Source organism: Mustela nivalis (genome assembly GCF_964662115.1).
Source record: "Mustela nivalis genome assembly, chromosome: 6".
In the NCBI taxonomy this organism is placed as follows: Eukaryota; Metazoa; Chordata; class Mammalia; order Carnivora; family Mustelidae; genus Mustela; species Mustela nivalis.
This window is the reverse complement of record NC_139025.1, coordinates 93,780,199-93,802,798: the sequence shown is the minus strand read 5'-3', so window position 1 is coordinate 93,802,798 and position 22,600 is coordinate 93,780,199. Positions and strand designations below refer to the sequence as shown.

General features: G+C 36.6%; 1 protein-coding gene and 2 pseudogenes across 4 annotated transcripts in view; 2 read left to right on the top strand and 1 right to left on the bottom strand.

Annotated features, from left to right (window-relative positions):
- The window catches only part of LOC309867699 (olfactory receptor 4F3/4F16/4F29), a gene marked incomplete at both ends in the record, with an annotated part of 348,174 nt that overhangs the window by 160,693 nt on the left and 164,881 nt on the right, over nt 1-22,600 (bottom strand). The window lies entirely within an intron of this gene.
- LOC309867764 (regucalcin-like) lies at nt 6,645-7,800 on the top strand (annotated as a pseudogene). The gene is made up of 2 exons: nt 6,645-7,161; nt 7,358-7,800. The product of its transcript is annotated as a regucalcin-like (transcript).
- On the top strand, nt 20,817-21,753 carry LOC309867746 (olfactory receptor 4F21-like; annotated as a pseudogene). Its single transcript has one exon. The product of its transcript is annotated as an olfactory receptor 4F21-like (transcript).

Here is a 22,600-nt window from a genome sequence, read left to right as displayed (position 1 = left end):
ACAGAATAGGAGAAGATATATGCAAATGACATATCAGATAAAGGGCTAGCATCCAAAATCAATAAAGGATTTTTCAAACTCAACACCCAAAGAACAAATAAACCAATTGAGAAATGTGCAGAGGCCATGAACAGACATTTCTTCAAAGACATCCAGATGGCCAACAGACACATGGAAAAGTGCTCCACATCACTCAATATCAGGGAAATACAAATCAAAACCACAATGAGATACCACCTCATGATATGGATGGAGGTAGAGAATAGAACACTAAGAGAAAGACAAATACCATGATTTCCCTCTTGTGGAATTTAAGAAACAAAACAAATGAGCAAAGGGAAAAAGGTGGGGGGGAATCAAGAAAAAATAAGAAAAGACTCTTAGTTACAGAGAACAAACCAATAGTTATCAGAGGTGAAGTGATAGAGGAATGTGTAAAAGAAGTGACATGGATTAAGGAGTGCACTTGTCATGATAAGCACTGGGTAGTGTATGGAATTGTTGAATTACTATATTATACACCTGAAACTAATATAAAACTGCATGTTAACCATACTGGGAAATTTGCTAAAAATACACACAGTGAAATGCATTTAGTAGATTAATAACTATGTACCAGGAATCAAAAATACATAGTGATTTAATACAGCAATGAAATCATATATGAAATGACAGTATAATTAGAATTATCACCTAATTAAGTATAGCATAATACATTGTTTTCCTTAAAGATACATCAAGACTTTTGCACAGGTCAAATAGCCAAGTCGAAAGAGATTGTGGTAGGAATCAAACTGCATCTTTGAGAGAGTAATGTCAACAAGATGGTAGAATAGGAAGTCCCAGCCCTTATTTCCCTACAGAAACACTAATTTGACAACCTACAGTCCAAAATACCTTTTTGAGAGGCTTAGAATACAGTTAAAAAGTTATAGTATCTCACATAAGCAAAACACCAAGAATAGCCACATTATACTGTGAAAGAAGAGCAATCTCTCATTATCTGTGTAAGCCCTTGCCTCATGTTAGCACAGCTCAGTATCTAGAGAGATCACATCAGCCCTATACATCTCCCATGGATGAAGGAGAGAGTAGAACCTGCATCCAAGGGCCATAGTCTTTTGGTGCACCACCTGAGGGGCCAGTTTCTATCTTCCTTTCACTGGTATTGATGAACAAGTATAGGCTGGATGTCTGAGGGAAACTAAAAACAAAGGAAAGGGGAAGGTGGCTTGCTACAGAAATAAACAAAATATAGAAAAAAGAGAAACTAACTACCCTACTTTTTTTTTTTAATATAAACAAAATTAACAAAGTTTTATCTGGACTAATAAATGGGGCTCAAGTGAAACAAAGAGAAATAATTTTTTTTCAAGAAAATAAAAAGAGATCTTAAGATTGTTAACACAGGAATTTAAAAGATCATAAAAGACTATTATAAACATGAAAAAATGAATATCATCAAATAAATGGATAAAATGGATAAAATCCTAGAAATACACAACCTGCCAAAATTGAATCATGAACAGATACCTGAACTGACCAATAATGAGTAAGGAGATAGAACAACTAATCAAAAGCTTCACAAAAAAGAAAAGCCCATAACCAGATGGCTTCACTGGTAAATTCTACCAAACAATTAAACAAGAATTAACATCAATCCTTCTTAAACTCTTTATAGAAGTTAAACAGAAGAGAACACTTCCAAACTCATTTTACAAGGCCACTATTAATATTTAGAAGGACTTGATATAAAAAATAAGAAAGACATTTAGTTTAGTCATTTCCCTTGCTGTGCATAAGGTTTCTATTTTGATGTTGTCTCAATATTTTATTTTTTCTTTTGTTTCCCTTGTCTCAGGAGACCTATCTAGAAAGAAGTTACTCTGGCTGATATCAAGGAAATTACTGTCTGTGTTCTCATCCAGGATTTTTATGGTTTCAGGTCTCACATTAGCACTACAATAGCCAAGTTATGGAAACAGCTTAAGTATCCATCAACTGCTGAAAGGATAAACAAGATGTGGCATATATTTATACAATGGAACTATTACTCAGCCATTAAAAAGAATGGAATCTTGCTATTTGCAATGATATGGATGGACCTAGAGAGTATTATGCTAAGGAAAATAAGTCAGTCAGAGAAAGACAAATACCATATGATTTCATTCATGTGGAACTTAAGAAACAAAATTAACAAGGGAAGGGGAAAAAGAGAGAGGGGGCAAACCCAGAAACGACTCTTAACTGTAGAGAACAAACAGATGGTTACCAGAGGGCACGTGTATGGGGCAAAGGGTTAAATAGGTAAGGGGGATTAAGGAGTATATTTGTTGTGATGAGCATTGGGTGTTGTATGGAATTGCTGAGTCACTCTATTGTTTACCTAAAACCAGTATTACAGTGTATTTTAAATAACTGGAATTTAAACAAAAACTTAAAAAAATAGACAAAGACACTACAAAAAAAGAAAACTACAGACCAATATTCCCAATCAATATAGATGTAAAAATTCTCAACAAATTACAAGCAAACCAAAATTCAAAGATTAAAATGATCATGCACCATGACCAGGTAAAATTTATCCCTGGGATTTAAGGAAGAGTCAACATATACAAATCAATTATTATGGTACAGAATAAGAGATATTATGTTAAAATATGTTATCTTTTATTAGAGAATAAAAGATAATATGTTAATATTATGTTAACAGAATAAAAGATAAAAATCATACAATCATCTCAATAAATGAAGTAAAAGCATTTAAAAATGCCTTTGCATGATTAAAACTCCCAAGAAATGATATGGAAGGAAATAACTTCAATATAATAAAGGTTATACATAAAATTCTCACAGCTAACATAATCAACAGAGAAAAACAGAAAGCTTTTCCTCTAAGGACAGGAACAAGGCAAGGCGATCATCATCCAATATCTATTCAATACAGTACTGGAAGTTCTAGCCAAAGAAATTAGATGAGAAAAATAAATAAAAAGCAACTAATCCATAAGTAAAGAAGTAAGATTATTTCTGTTTGCACATGATAAAAACTGTAAGGGCTCCTCACACATACACCAAAAAACTGTAGAACTAATAAAAAACTGAGTTATGTTGTAGAATACAAAATCAGAATACAAAAGATCATTGCATATCTGTACATTAACAATAAACATTTGAAAAGGAAATTAAAACAATCCCATTTACACTACCACCAAAAGAATAAAAGGCATAAGAATACATTTAACATAGGAGGTAAAACTTCTACATGGAAAACTATGGAACACCAATGTAAAAAATTAAAGTAGACATAAATAATGAAAAGATTTCTCACATTCATGAACTAGAAGACTTAATATTGTTCAAATGTCATTTTTATCCGAAGGGATCAACATATATCATATAATTCCTGGCAATATTCCACTGGCATTTTCACCAAAAATAGAAAAAACAATCCAAAAATTCATATGGAACCACGTAAGAGCCTAAATACCTAAAATAATCTTGAGAAAGAAGAAAAAAGCTAGAACCATCACAAAGCCTGACTTCAAACTATATTACAAAGCTATTGTAATTAAAACACCATGATACTGGCATAAAAAATAGACATAGACCAATACAACAAACTAGAGAGCCCAAAATAAACCTATACAAATATAGTCAAATAATCTTTGGCAGGAATGCCAAGAATACACAATGTAGAGAGTCTCTTCAACAAATGACATTTGGAAAACTAGATTTCCAAAAGCAAAAGGATGAAATTGGACTCTTATCTTATACCATACAGAAAAATCAACTGGAAATGGAATAAAGATTTAAGGTATAAAAATTCTAAGATAAAACCCAAGGAAGATGCTTCATGATATTGCATTTGGTAATGATTTATCAACATGACACCAAAACCACAGGCAACAAAAGCAAAACACACAAGTGGGACTACATCAAATGTAAAAAGTTCTGTACAGAAGACAATTAACTGACTGGGAAAGGCAACCTATAGAATGGGAGAAACTATTTAGAAACTATACTTCTCATAAGTGTTAATACTATATATATATATATATATATATATATATATATTATATACATATAAAATACAACTCTCTCTCTATATATATACATACAAAAAAGAACTCAGACCACTCAACAGCAAAAACCAAATAATCCAATTTTAAAATGGGCAAAGGACCTGTATAGACATTTCTCAAAAGAAGACATAAAAATGGCCAGTGATAGGGGCACCTGGATGGCTCAGTGGGTTAAAGCCGCTGCCTTCGGCTCAGGTCATGACTCCCAGAGTTCTGGGATCGAGCCCCATATCGGGTTCTTCGCTCGGCGGGGCGCCTGCTTCCTTCTGTCTCTCTGCCTACTTGTGATCTCTGTCTGTCAAATAAATAAATAAAATCTTTAAAAAAAAATGGCCAGTGATATATGAAAAGGTACTCAAGATCACTGATCATCACAGAAATGCATATCAATAATCACAATAAGATACCACCTCACATGTTACAGTGGTTATTATAAAAGAGACAAGAGAGAATGAATGATGGTGATAAATGTGCAGAAAAAGGAGCTCGTGTATACTGTTTATGGAAATGTTAATTAGTACCACATTTTGGAAAACAGTATGGAAGTTCTTCAAAATATTACAAATAGAACTACCTTATTATATGGCAACCCCACTTCTGAGTTTATATCTAAAGGAATCAGTTTTATTTCATTTCAAAGAGATATCTACACTCCTACATTCATTGCAACATTGTTCACAATAGCCAAGATACAGAAATAATCCGATGTCCCTCTATGGATGAATGAGGAAAGAAAATGTTTATACATACAATGAAATATTACAGAGCCTCAAAAAGGAAGGAAATCATGTCATGTGCAACAACACAGATGAACTTAGAGGACATTACACTAAGTGAAATCAGCCAGTCATCAAAGAACAAATGCTACATGATCTCACTTATCTGAGGTATCTAAAATAATCAAATTATGGGGCTCCTGTGTGGCTCAGTCAGCTAAATGGGTAACTTAGCTCAGGTCATGATCTCAGGATGCTAGGATTGAGCCCCAGGTAAGGCTCCCCACTCAACGGGGAGTCTGCTTGTCCCTCTCTTCTCCTTCCTCCCCTCTCCCCAATGTTTGCTCTAATAAATAAATACAATTTTTTAAAAAATTTTTAAAAATAAGATAATCAAATCATAAAAACAGAAAGTAGAATGATGGTTTCCATGGACTTGAAGGGAGAGGGAAATTAAGAGTTGTTATTCAATAGAAAGTTTAAGTTCTAGAGTTAAGTTCGAAAGATCTACTGAACAACACTCTATCTGCAGTTAACAACATTGTACTGGACACTTAAAACTCTGTTAAGAAAGCAGATAAAATATTCTTAGATTAAGTATCAAGTATTCTTTTGTTTTGTTTTGTTTTTAAGATTTCAATTATTTATTTAACAGAAAGAGATAGAATACAAGCAGGGGAAGCCTCAGAGGCAGAGGGAGAAGCAGGCTCCCTGCTGACCAAGGAGCTGCATCCTGGGACTCCATCCTAGGACTCTGGATCATGATCTGAGTTGAAGGCAGGCACTTAATTGACGGGGCCACCCAGGGGTCCCTCAAGTATTCTTTTTTTTAAGAAAAAAAATTTTAAGATTTTATTTATTTATTTGACAGAGAGAGATCACAAATAGGCAGAGAGGCAGGCACAAAGAGAAGGGGGAAGCAGGCTCCCTGCTGAGGAGAGATCCCGATGGGGGGCTTGATTCCAGGATCCTGAGATCATGACCTGAGATGAAGGCAGAAGCTTAACCCACTGAGCCACCCAGGTGCCCTAAAATATTTATTTTTAAGTAATCTCTACACCCAGTAGTGACTTGAATTTATAACTGTGAGATCAAGAATCTCACACTCTACCAACTGAGTCAGTCAGGTGCCTCAAAACTCTACATTTTTTTTAAACACTTACTTACCTGTTTGAGGGAGAAAGAACAGGGTGGAGGGGCAGAGGGAGAGAGAAGCTTAAGCAGACTCTGCATTGAGCTTGGAGTCTGACGATCCCATGACCCTGAAATCATGACCTGAAATGAAACAAAGAGTTGGGCGTTTAACTGACTGAGCCACCCAGGCACCCCCAAAACTCTCCATCTTTGAATTCACTGATAATAGTACTAATCTCTACAATTCTTCTTCAAGTGAAATATTACTTTGGTTTATTACTTTAGTAGGTTAATTAGATCTAATTTGCTTTACTTTGCTTATCTTATCATAACATATTTCATTTCATGACTTAGGTAACCAATATGGAAATATTCCAATTGTCAGTATACTTATGCCAATTTTTATCTCAAAGTATGGACACAACTAAAGAATTGATTTAGGAAAACACACAGCACACTCTGAGATAGGCACAGACAAAATTTCATTGGCCACCTAATTGCCACAAACCCCTATTTCTGACTGTCCACAGTAGCATTTTCTTTCTACAGAAATTAGTGACAGTTCAAAATCAAAGTCAGTGTCTAATAACCTCAAAAATTTTGATTATTCTCATTATCCTCTGAAGAATAGGAAAAATACAGTATCAAATTGTGGCTGTGGAGCCAGTTCTCCAAGGGTCACTGACACCAAGACAGCTTCCGGTTAACAATGTCTTCCATTAAAATCGAATGTGTTTTGCGGGAGAATTGCTGGGGCAGGGAGTCTCCGGTGCAGGAGGAGGTATCCATCTCACTGCTCTTTATAGATATTCTTGCAAGAAACCTTTGCCAGTGGGATTCACTCAGCAAGTGCGTGCAGCAAGTGACTGTGGATGTCCCATTGGCTCTGATCCCTTCACCAGGGAGGAGGCTATGTCACCACCACAGGAACAAAGTTCTGTGCTCTGAACTGTGAAGATCACTCAGCAGTTGCCCTGGCCACAGGAGATAAAGACCAGAAAAACAATTGGTTCAATAATGGGAAGGTAGATCCTGTTGGGAGATATTTTGCTGGCATCATGGCCAAGGAGACCACCCAACAGCTCTGGGGTGGCACCACAGGTCCCTGTACTCCCTCTTCTGGACCACCAAGTGGAAAAGTATTTTGAGCAGGTGGACATCTCCAATGATTTGGATTGATCCCTGGATCACAAAATCTTCTATTACATCGGCAGCCTGTCTTACTAGTTAGATGCTTTTTTTTTTTTTTAAGATTTTATTTATTTGACAGACAGAGATCACAAGTAGGCAGAGAGGCAGGCAGAGAGAGAGGAGGAAGCAGGCTCCCCGCTAAACAGAGAGCCCGATGTGGGACTCGATCCAAGGATGCTAGGATCATGACCTGAGCTGAAGGCAGAGGCTTTAACTCACTGAGCCACCCAGGCGCCCCTCGGTGGATGCCTTTAGCTATGACCTACAGACAGGAAAGATCTCCAACTGCAGAAGTGTTTACAAGCTGGAGAAAGAAGAACAAATTCCTGATGGGATGTGTATCTATGCTGAGGGGAAGCTCTGGGTGGCCTGTTATAACAGAGGGAGAGTGATTTGTTTAGATTCTGAGAAAGGAAAATGTTTTCCAAACTGTTTGGAAAAGTTTTCCAAACTGTGAAACTGCCTGTTGTTAAAACAACTTAATGCTGCTTCGGAGGTAAGGACTGCTCTGAAATGTATGTGACCTGTGCCCAGGATGGAATGGATCCCAAGGATCTTCTGCAGCAGCCTGAAGCTTGTGGGATCTTCAAGATAACTGGCCTGTGGGTCAAAGGAATTCCTCCCCATCCCTCTGCAATATGATTGGCAGGCCTTCTTTCCCACTGAAGGAACTTTTAAAGGCACAGAAAATTCTAGAGCCAAAATTTCAATCTAGTTACAAAAAAAAAAAAAAAAAATCAAAGAATGATATTATTAACAGGGTTTACAATTTTTAAAAGGTAGAGCACTTTAGTAAGGGGTGACAGGTAGTTTTGATAACGTCCTAAAAAGCCTTCTGCAAAGGTATTATAGAAATAGAGAAAATTTTTCAATCTATCAACCAGCCTCTTGATTCTTTGCAAATTACTGGCAGTGGGGGGGAGACATGTTTGTTCTGCACTTCATACTTGTAATACCTAAAGCTTCAAAAAACTAATAAATAATGGCTTAGTAACAACCTAAAAAATAGTTATGGCTGTGTAGAAGTGTCCTTCCTCAAGACAACACAGCCCTACCTTCACTCAAGAAGCTTCAGTTTGGTAAATTGAATTGATTCTAAAGTAAATCTCTGAATGCATTAAACAAATTACTTGTTGCCTGGGAATGGAAGTGCAAATTAACTACAAATAGGCACAAGGAATATTTTAGGGAGATTGAATTATTCTAAAACTGAATAATGATAATGGTTATACAACTCCATAAATTTATTTTAAATTACTGAGTAATACATTTAACTGGATAAATTTTACAGTATACATATTAAGCCTTCAAAAAGTTGTTAAAATACCAAATGAGAATTTGCAAATCTAATATTTCACTATTTTTGGAACTCCCCCTGATATGTTCAAGTATTAATTCATTATTTCTCAAAATTCCAAGTTAGACAAACCATTATGGGTATAATGTGATAGTTTTCATCAACGTGATAGTGGTGTCTAACTAATACCATCAATGGTTTATATAACTTGCAATAACACAATGAACATTTAAAGTTAACCTAAAATTCTCTAATTTGAAAAAAAAAATATATCAGAGCACAAAAATCACAGATCAACACATTGAACTGCTTGATTTCCCTGGATCTCTTCTGCAAGTTATGATAATTTACCTTTGGGAAAACCAGTGTACACAAAAGACCCGGTTTCCATTAGAAGCAATTATGGACTCTGTGCAGTCCTACCATCCAGTCCAGCTAACTGATTCCCTTCCAAATGGTAGGAACTATTTATAACTATCTGTGTCAAGAAATGGTGGCAATTTAAAAGGGTATGAACTGTCTGTACGTCTCAGTCTCTTGAAGCCCCTGTTGAATGAGACCTGTACCTGAGCATGAAACCTGTTAATTCCCCAAGAACTGGTTACATTTAATTCCCAAATCTTCTTTCTCCTTTATCTTAAGGTTCTTTTTGCTCATTCTCTTTATTTGAATAATTTTTACTCACATAGTTTTATACAGGTTATGGTATCATTTTGATAGTTTCAATTATATTGTGAGATGAATTTCTCTTCAAAGAGCCCATATCTTTATTAAATTGATATGTGAAGGGGTTTCAATTTTCCATGCCTTTTTTCCCTCTGATATTAGATTCATGGGAATTCATGGAACATTATATCTTGGTTATGTCATTCCAAATGAGTACAGTCTGGCAGAGCAAGCTATCTTATGTTCAGAATGAACTGAATGATCAAGTCTTAAAAATCATTATCTTAAAAATCATTATAATTATTTATAAAAATGTATTAAGTACTTATTATGTGCCACAGCACACTTTGCTGTTGTCCCTGTATTATCTCATTTAATCCTCACAACAAGACAGTATAAGGTAAGTACTATTATCATCCCTATTTTACAGATGAGGAAATTCAGGGAGAGAGAAGTGAAGCAACTCACCCAAGGACACTTAGTTCATAAATCAAGGAGATGGAGATTCGAATCCAGGTAGTCTGTCCCCAGAATGTTTGCTATTAGTTACTATACAATACTGCTATTTATAAAATTACTCCTAGATCATTTTTCTTCTTTCTTTTTTTTTTTTTAAATTTATTTTAGTGGGGAGGAGTCAAGATGGCAGAGAAGTAGCAGGCTGAGACTACTTCAGCTAGCCAGAGATCAGCTAGATAGCTTATCTAAAGATTGCAAACACCTGAAAATTCATCGGCAGATCGAAGAGAAGAAAAGCAATTCTGGAAACAGAAAAACAACCACTTTCTGAAAGGTAGGACCAGCGGAGAAGTGAATCCAAAGCGACGGGAAGATAGACCCCGAGGGAAGGGGCCGGCTCCCGGCAAGCGGCAGAGCAACAACGCACAAAATCAGGACTTTTAAAAGTCTGTTCCGCAGAGGGACATCGCTCCAGAGGCTAAACTGGAGTGAAGCACACGCGGGGTCAGCGTGGCCTCAGGTCCCGCAGGGTCACAGAAGGATCGGGGGTGTCTGAGTGTTGCAGAGCTTGTGGGAATTGGAACAGGAAAGCCAGCTACAGAGACAGAGCTGACAGACAGTAAGCGCCCAGCTCAGTGTTACCTTGAACCGGTCGCAGGCTCGGTGAGCTCAGAGCGCGGCCGGAGGTCAGGCAGACCAGAGTAACTGGGCGCTGTTCTCTGAGGGCGCACTGAGGAGTGGGGCCCTGGGCTCTCGGCCCCTCCAGGCCGGAGGCCAGGAGGCTGCCATTTGTATTCCCATCCTCTGGAACTCTACGGAAAGCGCTCAGGGAACAAAAGCTCCTGAAAGCAAACCCTAGCGGATTACTCACCCCGGCCCCTGGTAAGGGCGGTCCAATTCGCCTGTGGCAAAGACACATGAGAATCACTACACCAGGCCCCTCCCCCAGAAGATCAACAAGAAATCCAGCCGAGACCAAGTTCACCTACCAAGGAGTGTGGATTCAATACCAAGGAGAGCAATAGAATTCCAGAGGAGGAGAAAGCAAAGCACTAAACTCATGGCTTTTTCCCTGTGATTTTTTTTAGTCTTGCAGTTAATTTAATTTTTTTCTTTTTCATTTTTTGTTTTTTTTTTCTCACCTTCTGGTAAAATATTTTTTTTAACTTTTACCTTTTTCTTTTTTAACGATTTTTAACTAGTTTATCTAATATATATATATTTTTTCTTTTTCATATTTTTCTTTATTTCTTTTCTTTTTTAAAAATTCTTTTCTTTTCTTTCCTTTTTTTTCTTTTTTTTTTCTTTCTTCCTTTTTGAACCTCTTTTTATCCATTTTCTCCCCCCTCACGAATTGGGATCTCTTCTAATTTGGTTAAAGCATATTTTCCTGACGTTGTTGCCACCCTTTTAGTATTTTACTTGCTCCTTCATATACTCTTATTTCGACAAAATGACAAGACGGAAAAATTCAACACAAAAAAAAGAACAAGAGGCAGTACCGAAGGCTAGGGACCTAATCAATACAGACATTGGTAATATGTCAGATCTAGAGTTCAGAATGATAATTCTCAAGGTTCTAGCCGGGCTCGAAAAAGGCATGGAAGATATTAGAGAAACCCTCTTGAGAGATATAAAAGCCATTTCTGGAGAAATAAAAGAACTAAAATCTAACCAAGTTGAAATAAAAAAAGATATTAATGAGGTGCAATCAAAAATGGAGGCTCTCACTGATAAGATAAATGAGGCAGAAGAAAGAATTAGTGATATAGAAGACCAAATGACAGAGAATAAAGAAGCTGAGCAAAAGAGGGACAAACAGCTACTGGACCATGAGGAGAGAATTCGAGAGATAAGTGACACCATAAGATGAAACAACATTAGAATGATTGAGATTCCAGAAGAAGAAGAAAGAGAGAGGGGAGAAGAAGGTATACTGGAGAGAATTATTGGGGAGAATTTCCCCAATATGGCAAAGGGAATGAGCATCAAAATTCAGGAGGTTCAGAGAATGACCCTCAAAATCAATAAGAATAGGCCCACACCCCGTCACCTAATAGTAAAATTTACAAGTCTCAGTGACAAAGAGAAAATCCTGAAAGCAGCCCGGGAAAAGAAGTCTGTAACATACAATGATAAAAATATTAGATTGGCAGCAGACTTATCCACAGAGACCTGGCAGGCCAGAAAGAGCTGGCAGGATATTTTCAGAGCACTAAACGAAAAAAACATGCAGCCAAGAATACTATATCCAGCTAGGCTATCATTGAAAATAGAAGGAGAGATTAAAACCTTCCAGGACAAACAAAAACTGAAAGAATTTGCAAACACCAAACCAGCTCTACAGGAAATCTTGAAAGGGGTCCTCTAAGCAAAGAGAGAGCCTAAAAGTGGTATATCAGAAAGGAACAGAGACCATATACAGTAACAGTCACCTTACAGGCAATACAATGGCACTAAATTCATATCTCTCAATAGTTACCCTGAATGCTAATGGGCTAAATGCCCCTGTCAAAAGACACAGGGTATCAGAATGGATAAAAAAACAAACCCATCTATATGTTGCCTCCAAGAAACTCATTTTAAGCCCGAAGACACCTCTAGACTTAAAGTGAGGGGGTGGAAAAGAATTTACCATGCTAATGGACATCAGAAGAAAGCAGGAGTGGCAATCCTTATATCAGATCAATTAGATTTTAAGCCAAAGACTGTAATAAGAGATGAGGAAGGACACTATATCATACTCAAAGGGTCTGTCCAACAAGATGATTTAACAATTTTAAATATCTATGCCCCCAACGTCGGAGCAGCCAACTATATAAACCAATTAATAACAAAATCAAAGAAACACATCAACAATAATACAATAATAGTAGGGGACTTTAACACTCCCCTCACTGAAATGGAGAGATCATCCAAGCAAAAGATCAGCAAGGAAATAAAGGCCTTAAATAACACACTGGACCAGATGGACATCACAGATATATTCAGAACATTTCATCCAAAGCAACAGAATACACATTCTTCTCTAGTGCACATGGAACATTCTCCCCAATAGATCACATCCTTGGTCCTAAATCAGGACTCAACTGGTATCAAAAGATTGGGATAATTCCCTGCATATTTTCAGACCACAATGCTCTAAAGCTAGAACTCAACCACAAAAGAAAGTTTGAAAAGAACCCAAATAAATGGAGACTAAACAGCATCCTTCTAAAGAATGAATGGGTCATCCGGGAAATTAAAGAAGAATTGAAAAAAATCATGGAAACAAATGATAATGAAAACACAATGGCTTAACATCTGTGGGACACAACAAAGGCAGTCCTGAGAGGAAAATATATAGCGGTACAAGCCTTTCTCAAGAAACAAGAAAGGTCTCAGGTACACAACCTAACCCTCCACCTAAAGGAGCTGGAGAAAGAACAAGAAAGAAACCCTAAGCCCAGCAGGAGAAGAGAAATCATAAAGATCAGAGCAGAAATCAATGAAATAGAAACCAAAAAGAAAATAGAGCAAATCAACGAAAGTAGGAGCTGGTTCTTTGAAAGAATTAATAAAATTGATAAACCCCTGGCCCGACTTATCAAAAAGAAAAGAGAAAGGACCCAAATAAATAAAATCATGAATGAAAGAGGAGAGATCACAACTAACACCAAATAAATACAAACTATTATAAGTACATACTATGAGCAATCTACGCCAATAAATTTGATAATCTGGAAGAAATGGATGCATTCCTAGAAACATATAAACTACCACAATGGAACCAGGAAGAAATAAAAAGCCTGAATAGACCCATAACCAGTAAGGAGATTGAAACAGTCATTAAAAATCTCCAAACAAACAAAAGCCCAGGGCCAGACGACTTCCCGGGGGAATTCTACCAAACATTTAAAGAAGAACTAATTCCTATTCCTCTGAAACTGTTCCAAAAAATAGAAATGGAAGGAAAACTTCCAAACTCATTTTATGAGGCCAGCATCACCTTGATACCCAAACCAGACAAGGATCCCAACAAAAAAGAGAGCTATAGACCAATATCCTTGATGAACACAGATGCGAAAATACTCAACAAAATACTAGCCAATAGGATTCAACAGTACATTAAAAGGATTATTCACCACGACCAAGTGGGATTTATTCCAGGGCTGCAAGGTTGGTTCAACAACCGCAAATCAGTCAATGTGATACAACACATCAATAAAAGAAAGAACAAGAACCATATGATACTCTCAATAGTTGCTGAAAAAGCATTTGACAAAGTACAGCATCCCTTCCTGATCAAAACTCTTCAAAGTGTAGGGATAGAGGGCACATACCTCAATATCATCAAAGCCCATTTATGAAAAACCCACCGCAAATATCATTCTCAATGGAGAAAAACTGAAAGCTTTTCCGCTAAGGTCAGGAACACGGCAGGGATGTCCATTATCACCACTGCTATTCAACATAGTACTAGAGGTCCTAGCCTCAGCAATCAGACAACAAATGGAAATTAAAGGCATACAAAAAGGCAAAGAAGAAGTCAAATTATCACTCTTCGTGGATGATATGATACTATATGTGGAAAACCCAAAGACTCCACTCCAAAACTGCTAGAACTTATACAGGAATTCAGTAAAGTGTCAGGATATAAAATCAATGCACAGAAATCAGTTGCATTTCTCTACACCAACAGCAGGACAGAAGAAAGACAAATTAAGGAGTCAATCCCATTTACAATTGCACCCCAAACCATAAGATACCTAGGAATAAACCTAACCAAAGAGGCACAGAATTTATACTCAGAAAACTATAAAGTACTCATGAAAGAAATTGAGGAAGACACAAAGAAATGAAAAAAATGTTCCATGCTCCTGGATTGAAAGAATAAATATTGTGAAAATGTCTATGCTACCTAAAGCAATCTACACATTTAATGCAATTCCTATCAAAGTACCATCCATCTTTTTCAAAGAAATGGAACAAATAATTCTAAAAGTTATATGGAACCAGAAAAGACCTCGAATAGCCAAAGGGATATTGAAAAAGAAAGCTAAAGTTGATTGCATCACAATTCCAGACTTCAAGCTCTATTACAAAGCTGTCATCATCAAGACTGGCACAAAAACAGACACATAGATCAATGGAACAGAATAGAGAGCCCAGAAATAGACCCTCAACTTTACAGTCAACTAATCTTTGACAAAGCAGGAAAGAATGTCCAATGGAAAAAAGACAGCCTCTTCAATAAATGGTGCTGGAAAAACTGGACAGCCACATGCAGAAAAATGAAATTGGACCATTTCCTTGCACCACACACAAAAATAGATTCAAAATGGATGAAGGACCTCAATGTGCGAAAGGAATCCTTCAAAATCCTTGAGGAGAACACAGGCAGCAGCCTCTTCGACCTCTGCCGCAGCAACATCTTCCTAGGAACAACCCCAAAGGCAAGGGAAGCAAGGGCAAAAATGAACTATTGGGATTTCATCAAGATCAAAAGCTTTTGCACAGCAAAGGAAAAAACAGTTAACAAAATCAAAAGACAACTGACAGACTGGGAGAAGATATTTGCAAACGACATATCAGATAAAGGACTAGTGTCCAGAATCTATAAAGAACTTAGCAAACTCAACATCCAAAGAACAAATAATGCAATCAAAAAATGGGCAGAGGACATGAACAGACATTTCTGCAAAGAAGACATCCAGATGGCCAACAGACACATGAAAAAGTGCTCCATATCACTCGGCATCAGGGAAATACAAATCAAAACCACAATGAGATATCACCTCACACCAGTCAGAATGGCTAAAATCAACAAGTCAGGAAATGACACATGCTGGCGAGGATGCGGAGAAAGGGGAACCCTCCTACACTGTTGGTGGGAATGCAAGCTGGTGCAGCCACTCTCGAAAACAGCATGGAGGGTCCTCAAAATGTTGAAAATAGAACTACCCTATGACCCAACAATTGCACTATTGGGTATTTACCTTAAAGATACAAACATAATGATCCAAAGGGGCACGTGCACCCGAATGTTTATAGCAGCAATGTCCACAACAGCCAAACTATGGAAAGAACCTAGATGTCCATCAACAGATGAATGGATCAAGAAGATATGGTATATATACACAATGGAATACTATGCAGCCATCAAAAGAAATGAAATCTTGCCGTTTGCGACAACATGGATGGAACTAGAGCGTATCATGCTTAGCGAAATAAGTCAAGCAGAGAAAGACAACTATCATATGATCTCCCTGATATGAGGAAGTGGTGATGCAACATGGAGGCTTAAGTGGGTAGGAGAAGAATAAATGAAACAAGATGGGAATGGGAGGGAGACAAACCATAAGTGACTCTTAATCTCACAAAACAAACTGAGCGTTGCTGGGGGGAGGTGGTTTGGGAGAAGCAGGTGGGGTTATGGACATTGGGGAGGGTATGTGCTTTGGTGAGTGTTGTGAAGTGTGTAAACCTGGCGATTCACAGACCTGTACCCCTGGGGATAAAAATATATGTTTATAAAAAATAAAAAATAAATTAAAAAAATAAGAGAAAAAAATTAATTAATTATTATTTTTTTAATTTTTAATTTTTTTTATAAACATATATTTTTATCCCCAGGGGTACAGGTCTGTGAATCGCCAGGTTTACACTCTTCACAGCACTCACCAAAGCACATACCCTCCCCAATGTCCATAACCCCACCCCCCTTCTCCCTACTAATTTCAAATTCTCTTTTTAAATGTTACTTATAAAATATAGAAAATAAGAGTTCATATTTAGGAAAAAATAAAATCACTTAAAAAACCACAAACTAAAGATACTATAAAGCCTAAATATTTCTGTACATACATTTACATTGTATGTTATTTTAAAATCTATTTTTAACTTAACAAATTACTTTTTCAGTTTAGTTTATCTGAAGTGCTAATCTATGTCATGTGTTCAAAAACTCTTCTGAACATAGACTCAAGTGTGTTTAAAAGTTCTCTTCCTGCTTCATGTACCAAACAGCTTTCCATTGGAGGCTTAAGCTTAAAAAGTATACTGCTCTTTCAAATTACTGATTTTCCCCCAAATATCCAGTGATGTTTTCAGTTTAGCAATATGTCTTTAGGATGCTTTAAAATTTACTATAATTTGAGAACAGTTCCAGATACTCTGTAATGACTATACACATTTTGTCTGAGTCAAAAAATAAAGAGGAAAGTTTGTACTTTTTCCAGTTTTACTGCATTAGATTTAGGATCGACTCGTGACTGTGAGGTGCTGAGGTCACTCTTTGAGAATGATGTCATGACAAGGAGGTTGCTGATGGAGATTGGTTTCCATTATTCATCAGCAAGCCGGTGCTGATGAGTTCAAACCTCAAAGTCATTTGATGAAGATTTATTCTCCACCAAATATCTTACAATAGCTTCTATGCCCTGATTTTGCCTACCATGTCTTCTTGAATGTCAATGAAGACTATCATTTGATAATGCCTACCTTGTGCCAGAAATTGTGCTAACTACTGGGGTATACAAATTGGCTAAAATCCCCTTTTCTCAAATAAATTATAATATAATATGTTATATTATAAAGATATTATTATATATTTTATTTTTAAAAAGGTACAAGATATAACAGTAGTTCAGAGATACTACTCTGCTTAGGGTTATAAATGAATACTCCAGAGTAGCTTGTATTTAATCTCAGTTTTGAAGGATAAAGGAAAGTGGAATTAACATTTCTGCCAGATAGTTTTACCCATATACTCTCAAATCTTCCAAACATCTGGAGATGTTTTTCAGACTGAGAAACAAGCTGGAGGTTCTGGAGGGGGGGTATGGGTGAGCCTGGTGGTGGGTATTATGGAGGGCCTGTATCGCATGGAGCACTGGATGTGGTGCATAAAGAATGAATTTTGGAATACTGAAAAAAATAAAATTAAATTTTTTTTTAAATCTGGAGATGTAAGTTAGACACCTCTCAATTTATAGACAAATAAATAACCATCAGCATAATTGGCTAGTATATCCTAGTCTATATAGATCATATGTGGCAGATCTAGAATGGCAACCAAGTCCATCAGGCTTTTTAAGCAAATATGTTTCCTCTTTGTAATGACTGGGAATAACAGAGATGACAGTATATGCAAGAGCAGAGAAGTGTGAAAACAGAGAGTAACACATTCAGTTTATCACTTCTCGGCCTCTTGGCTAAGATCAAGTGTATAAAGAGCTTGATGTGATATGCTACTAGATTTTAACATATCCATAATGATAGAACCAGAAAATGAAATAGGAGAGTTACATGACCATATTTGATCTTTATTTAATATATTTAATTAGCCAACATATAGTCATCATTAGTTTTCGATGTAGTATTCAAGGATTCATTAGTTGTGTATAACACCATATTTGATCTTTAGATAGACAAATCTGAAAGCAGAGTGTAGAAAGTATGAAACGTAAGTAATATTGAAGGCAGAGAGATCATTCAGAAGCCTTTATCATCATTAATTAGAAAAAAAAATAGACCTGAAATAAAACTGACAGTGGAAATGAAGAGGAAGAAACAAAACAGAACTATTCAGGAAGTGTAATTTTCCTTCTGGTATAAGAAACGAGAGAGGATAAATGGTGTCTCAAAGACTCCTGGATTAAGCATCAGAGAGAACACTCATGATATTTCCTACAGCATTAAAAAGAGGATGAAATAATGAGTTCACCCTTGCACATTTTAACTTTGAAGTGTTTGAGGGATGTCCCTTTATGTACTACAGTAAAGTCTTGGGTTTATTATGCTAGAGTCCAGGAATAGAGCTATAGATAGGGAAACCTTTCATAATCGGGCTGGTAGGGGTGGGAGAGAGAATCCATGCATCAGTGAAATATACAAAAAAGAAGTTAGAAATAGGGATGCCTAGATGGCTCAGTTGTTAAGGATCTGCCTTTGGCTCAAGTCATGATCCCAGGATCCTGGGATCAAGCCCTGCATTGGGCTATCTGCCTGGAGTGGCACAGAAGCCTGCTTCTCCCTCTTTCACTCCCCCTCCTCCTGTTCCCTCTCCCATTGTGTCTCTCTGTCAAATAAATAAGATCTTTTAAAAAAAAGAAGTTAGAAATATAGGAGAAAAACCAAGAGAGATCTGTTATACAAATATTAAAAATGCCTCTAGCTTCAAATTAACATTGCCTGAGTTACAGTCTCTTAAAGTAAGTTTTTATTTTTCTCAACAGAATATCAGAAGGTATACCTTTTTCTGACATCAAAGACCTTTTAGACAGGATTATTTTTCTATCTGTTCATAATATCTTCTTTAACATGTAGATACTCAAAGGTCATGAGTGCTGCATCTTTGAGCATCGCATTAATCTTGAATGCAAGGATAAAAGAGCCCAAAAAAAGAGACTTCTCTACATTAATCTTTCTATTTTAATCTGGGAAAGAAAAACTTCCACAAAAAGCATTGTTCTTTATCTCATCAAAATAGCTACATGCCCCTCTTATACCAATCCATGGCCAAGGTACATAGATTATCATATTTCGTCCCAGAGCTAAGATAAGAACCTACATTCTTCCAAAACTCAGAAATTTCCATCAAATGCCTAAAGAGATAGGTGTTCTCTTATCACAAACTGTATGGAAAATGCTTTGGGATAGGCAGCCAATACGGATAACAGCAACAGATGACAGAAGACATTTCAAAAACAATTCAAGATCAACAGTACCAAATTTGGAGAACAAGTATGTAAGGTAAAGGCTAAAAATTGTTCATTATATATGACATTTTTATGTGTAGACCATTGTGTACTAAATTCCTGGTAACTTCTCTAAAAGAATTTTCTGGAACTAGTGGCTTGTTTTGGCTTGTTCAGTAAATACAATGTGTAAGTTAAGGTAAACTCACCTGTGAAGGGCTTTTAGAGAGTAAAGGGAAAATAAGGATAACCTCCTCCCCATCCTTGAAAGATTTGATTTTTGAAGGAGAAATGCTATTTGCAACACATTAAGGGAAGTAAAAATTTCAGATGTAGGAAAAAGATCAATGCATCTTTATCCTTGGAGGGTTAGAATGTACTTGGAAGTGCTAGCCTTGAAAAGCACATAACATTGGTTAGAATACATTCTCAAGTTGTAAAACTCTAGATATACCACTCCTAGTTTTGCCACTTCATCTTTCTCAGACACAGTTTCATTTGTGAAGTGGGGATAATAAAACTGAACCTATCCTATACAGTCATTAGGAGGTTTGAAAAAAATAATACACTTAACACAATTCCCTAATTATAGGAGACTCATATCTGTTATTTGTGATCATTAGAATAATTGTTTATAATTAAATTAACTCCTCTTTACTCTCAGATATACAATATTTTATTTTATTTTTAGCTTGTCATTAACTAATATATTTACTATAAAAGTGGTCTTGGACCAATGGTGACAATCATGTCATAAACTTAGTATTAATATTAAGCCTGTGCACCTGAATTCCATTTAAACTTAAAAGCCCAATATAGTGAGTGATGGGATATAGTCAAGTAATTTTGTCATGGTGGTCTCTATAAGCCCAGTGAAGAATGAAAAAAAAATTAATTTTTTATTTAAATTCAATTTAATTAACATATACTATATTACTCATTTCAGAGGTAGAGTTTAGTGATTCATCAGTTGCATACATCACCTAGTGCTCACTACTTCGAGTGCCCTCCTTAAGGCCCATCAACCAATTACTCCAGCCCCTTTCCCTCTTCCCCTCCAGCAAACCTCAGTTTGTTTTCTGTAGTTAAGAATCTCTTTGCTCTGCCTCCTTCTCTGTTTTCATCTTATTTTATTTTTCCTTCCCTTCCCCTATGTTCATCTGCTTTACAAGAAGGGAAAATTTAAGGGACTAAGAAAGTTTCAGGTAAGAGAATAGAGAATTAGATATTTATGTAATATTATGTGGGATTAAAAAAAAAACACTTAGGGCAATGGTCATGGATTCTAGATAATGATCTAGAAATCTTTGAGGAAAAAAATATTTAAGTATGGGGTGAAAATTAAAGTAACTCCTTTGTCTCTATCTTCAAAATTTATAGTCATATATTTCCCTCATAGATCCCCCTTTATATAGTAAATTTGCTGCTAACCGTATTTCCTCCAAATTCTTTGTTTTTCTCCTCTCAGTCAATTATATCTAACTTAATTAGAAAGGCAATTAGGGGATCTATGTTTCTGCCAGTGATACTTACTCTTTTAAATTTTCATTCTCGGGTCACTTGAAATTCAGCTCTCCTGTACCAGTCAATGTGTGGACTAAATGACTCTGTGGTCACTGAGATTGTGTTACTGGCACTTTCTTGTTCTTGGGAGAAAAAACTTTTTCTCATCTTGATATGTTTGTTGCTCTATTTAGGGGTCCTCTTGGGAAACTTTTTTATTTTGTTTTTGGTAATTTTTGATTCTCACCTACATTCTCCCATGTATTTCCTGCTGGTCAACCTGTCCCTCATTGATGTGGGTCTTTCCTCTACCACAGTTCCCAAGATAATCAAAGACCTCTTAAATGAATACAAAGTAATTTCTTTCCAAGGTTGTATGGCACAGATATGTTTTATTCACATCATAGGAGGTGTGGAGATGGTGTTACTCATAGCCATGGCATTTGATAGGTGTACAGCAATCTGTAAGCCTCTTCACTACTTAAAAATCATGAATCCTAAAACATGTATTTCATGTGTAATCACTGGATGGGTAACTGGGGTGATCCATGCTGTCTCAGTTTTTATTTGTTATAAAGTTGTCTTTTTGTGGGCCTAATAAAGTGGACAGCTTTTACTATGACTTTCCTAAGATCATAAAACTTGCATGTACAGATGCAACCAAGTTTGAGTTTATTGTTACTGCCAACAGTGGCTTCATGAGCACGGTCATCTTCTTCCTGCTAGTACTTTTCGTATTTCCTGCTAATACTATTCGTTCATTTTGATCACAGTCTGGAAACATTCTTCAGGAAAATTATCCAAGGTATTTGCTAATTTGTCAGCTCACATCACTGTGGGTTTTTTGTTTTTAACTCCATGCATGGTATGTCTGGCCTTCTCCTCCACCTTCAATTGATAAAAGTCTCTTCATTGTGGACTTTGCTATCACCCTGGTCTTGAATCCTGCTATCTATACACTAAGAAACAAAGACATAAAGGTAGCTATAAAAAGACTGCACAAAAAGATATCTTTTTCCTGATTATGTTGACCACTTTTGGGGGGGAGCTCTAAAACTAAACATCCCATTACACACTGACCCACCCCTACTTAGGTACCTCAATTTTAACATATCCTGAACAAATTCATCATCTACCATTTTAATCCTGCTACCACTATACCTGTGGAGTATACAACCACTAGCAATCATGTGAATGTAAATTCATCATACTAAGAATTAGTATTCTAACAGAGGATAGCATAATCTAAGAAAGAACATTTTAATCTTGAATTTTTGTTTATTTTTCAAATAACATATAATAATACCATTTCTGCTATTCATAACATCTAAAAACAACCTGTAAATTAGGTCTGATGAATGGATAAACATCAAAAATCATCACATTAAATTGCTGTGTGTGGGTGTGTGTGTGCGCGCGCGTGCTTATGGCTCCCATGGTTTTACTTATTTTTTAAAAGAAGACCCATGGGGTGCCTGGGTGGCTCAGTGGGTTAAGCCTCTGCCTTTGGCTCAGGTCATGATCTCAGGGTCCTGGGATCAAGCCCTGCATCACTTATCCCTTCCCCTCTGCCTGCCTCTCTGCCTACTCGTGATCTCTCCCTCTGTCAAATAAATAAATAAAATCTTAAAAAAAAAAAAAAAGAAGACCCTGGAACAAATTCAGTGGGCCAGGAGTTTATTTAGATGGGGCATCAGGAGCATATTTGTTAAGAAATGGAGACAGGGGACAGAAAAAGAAAGGATGCCAAAAGAGGTTGTATTAACTGGTATTCTACTATACGGACATTGCAGTGTAATTCTGCTATGGCCCTCTTGGAGAATGTGCATAATCTATAACTTATATTTGTTTCACTTGAGGCAAGGAAGC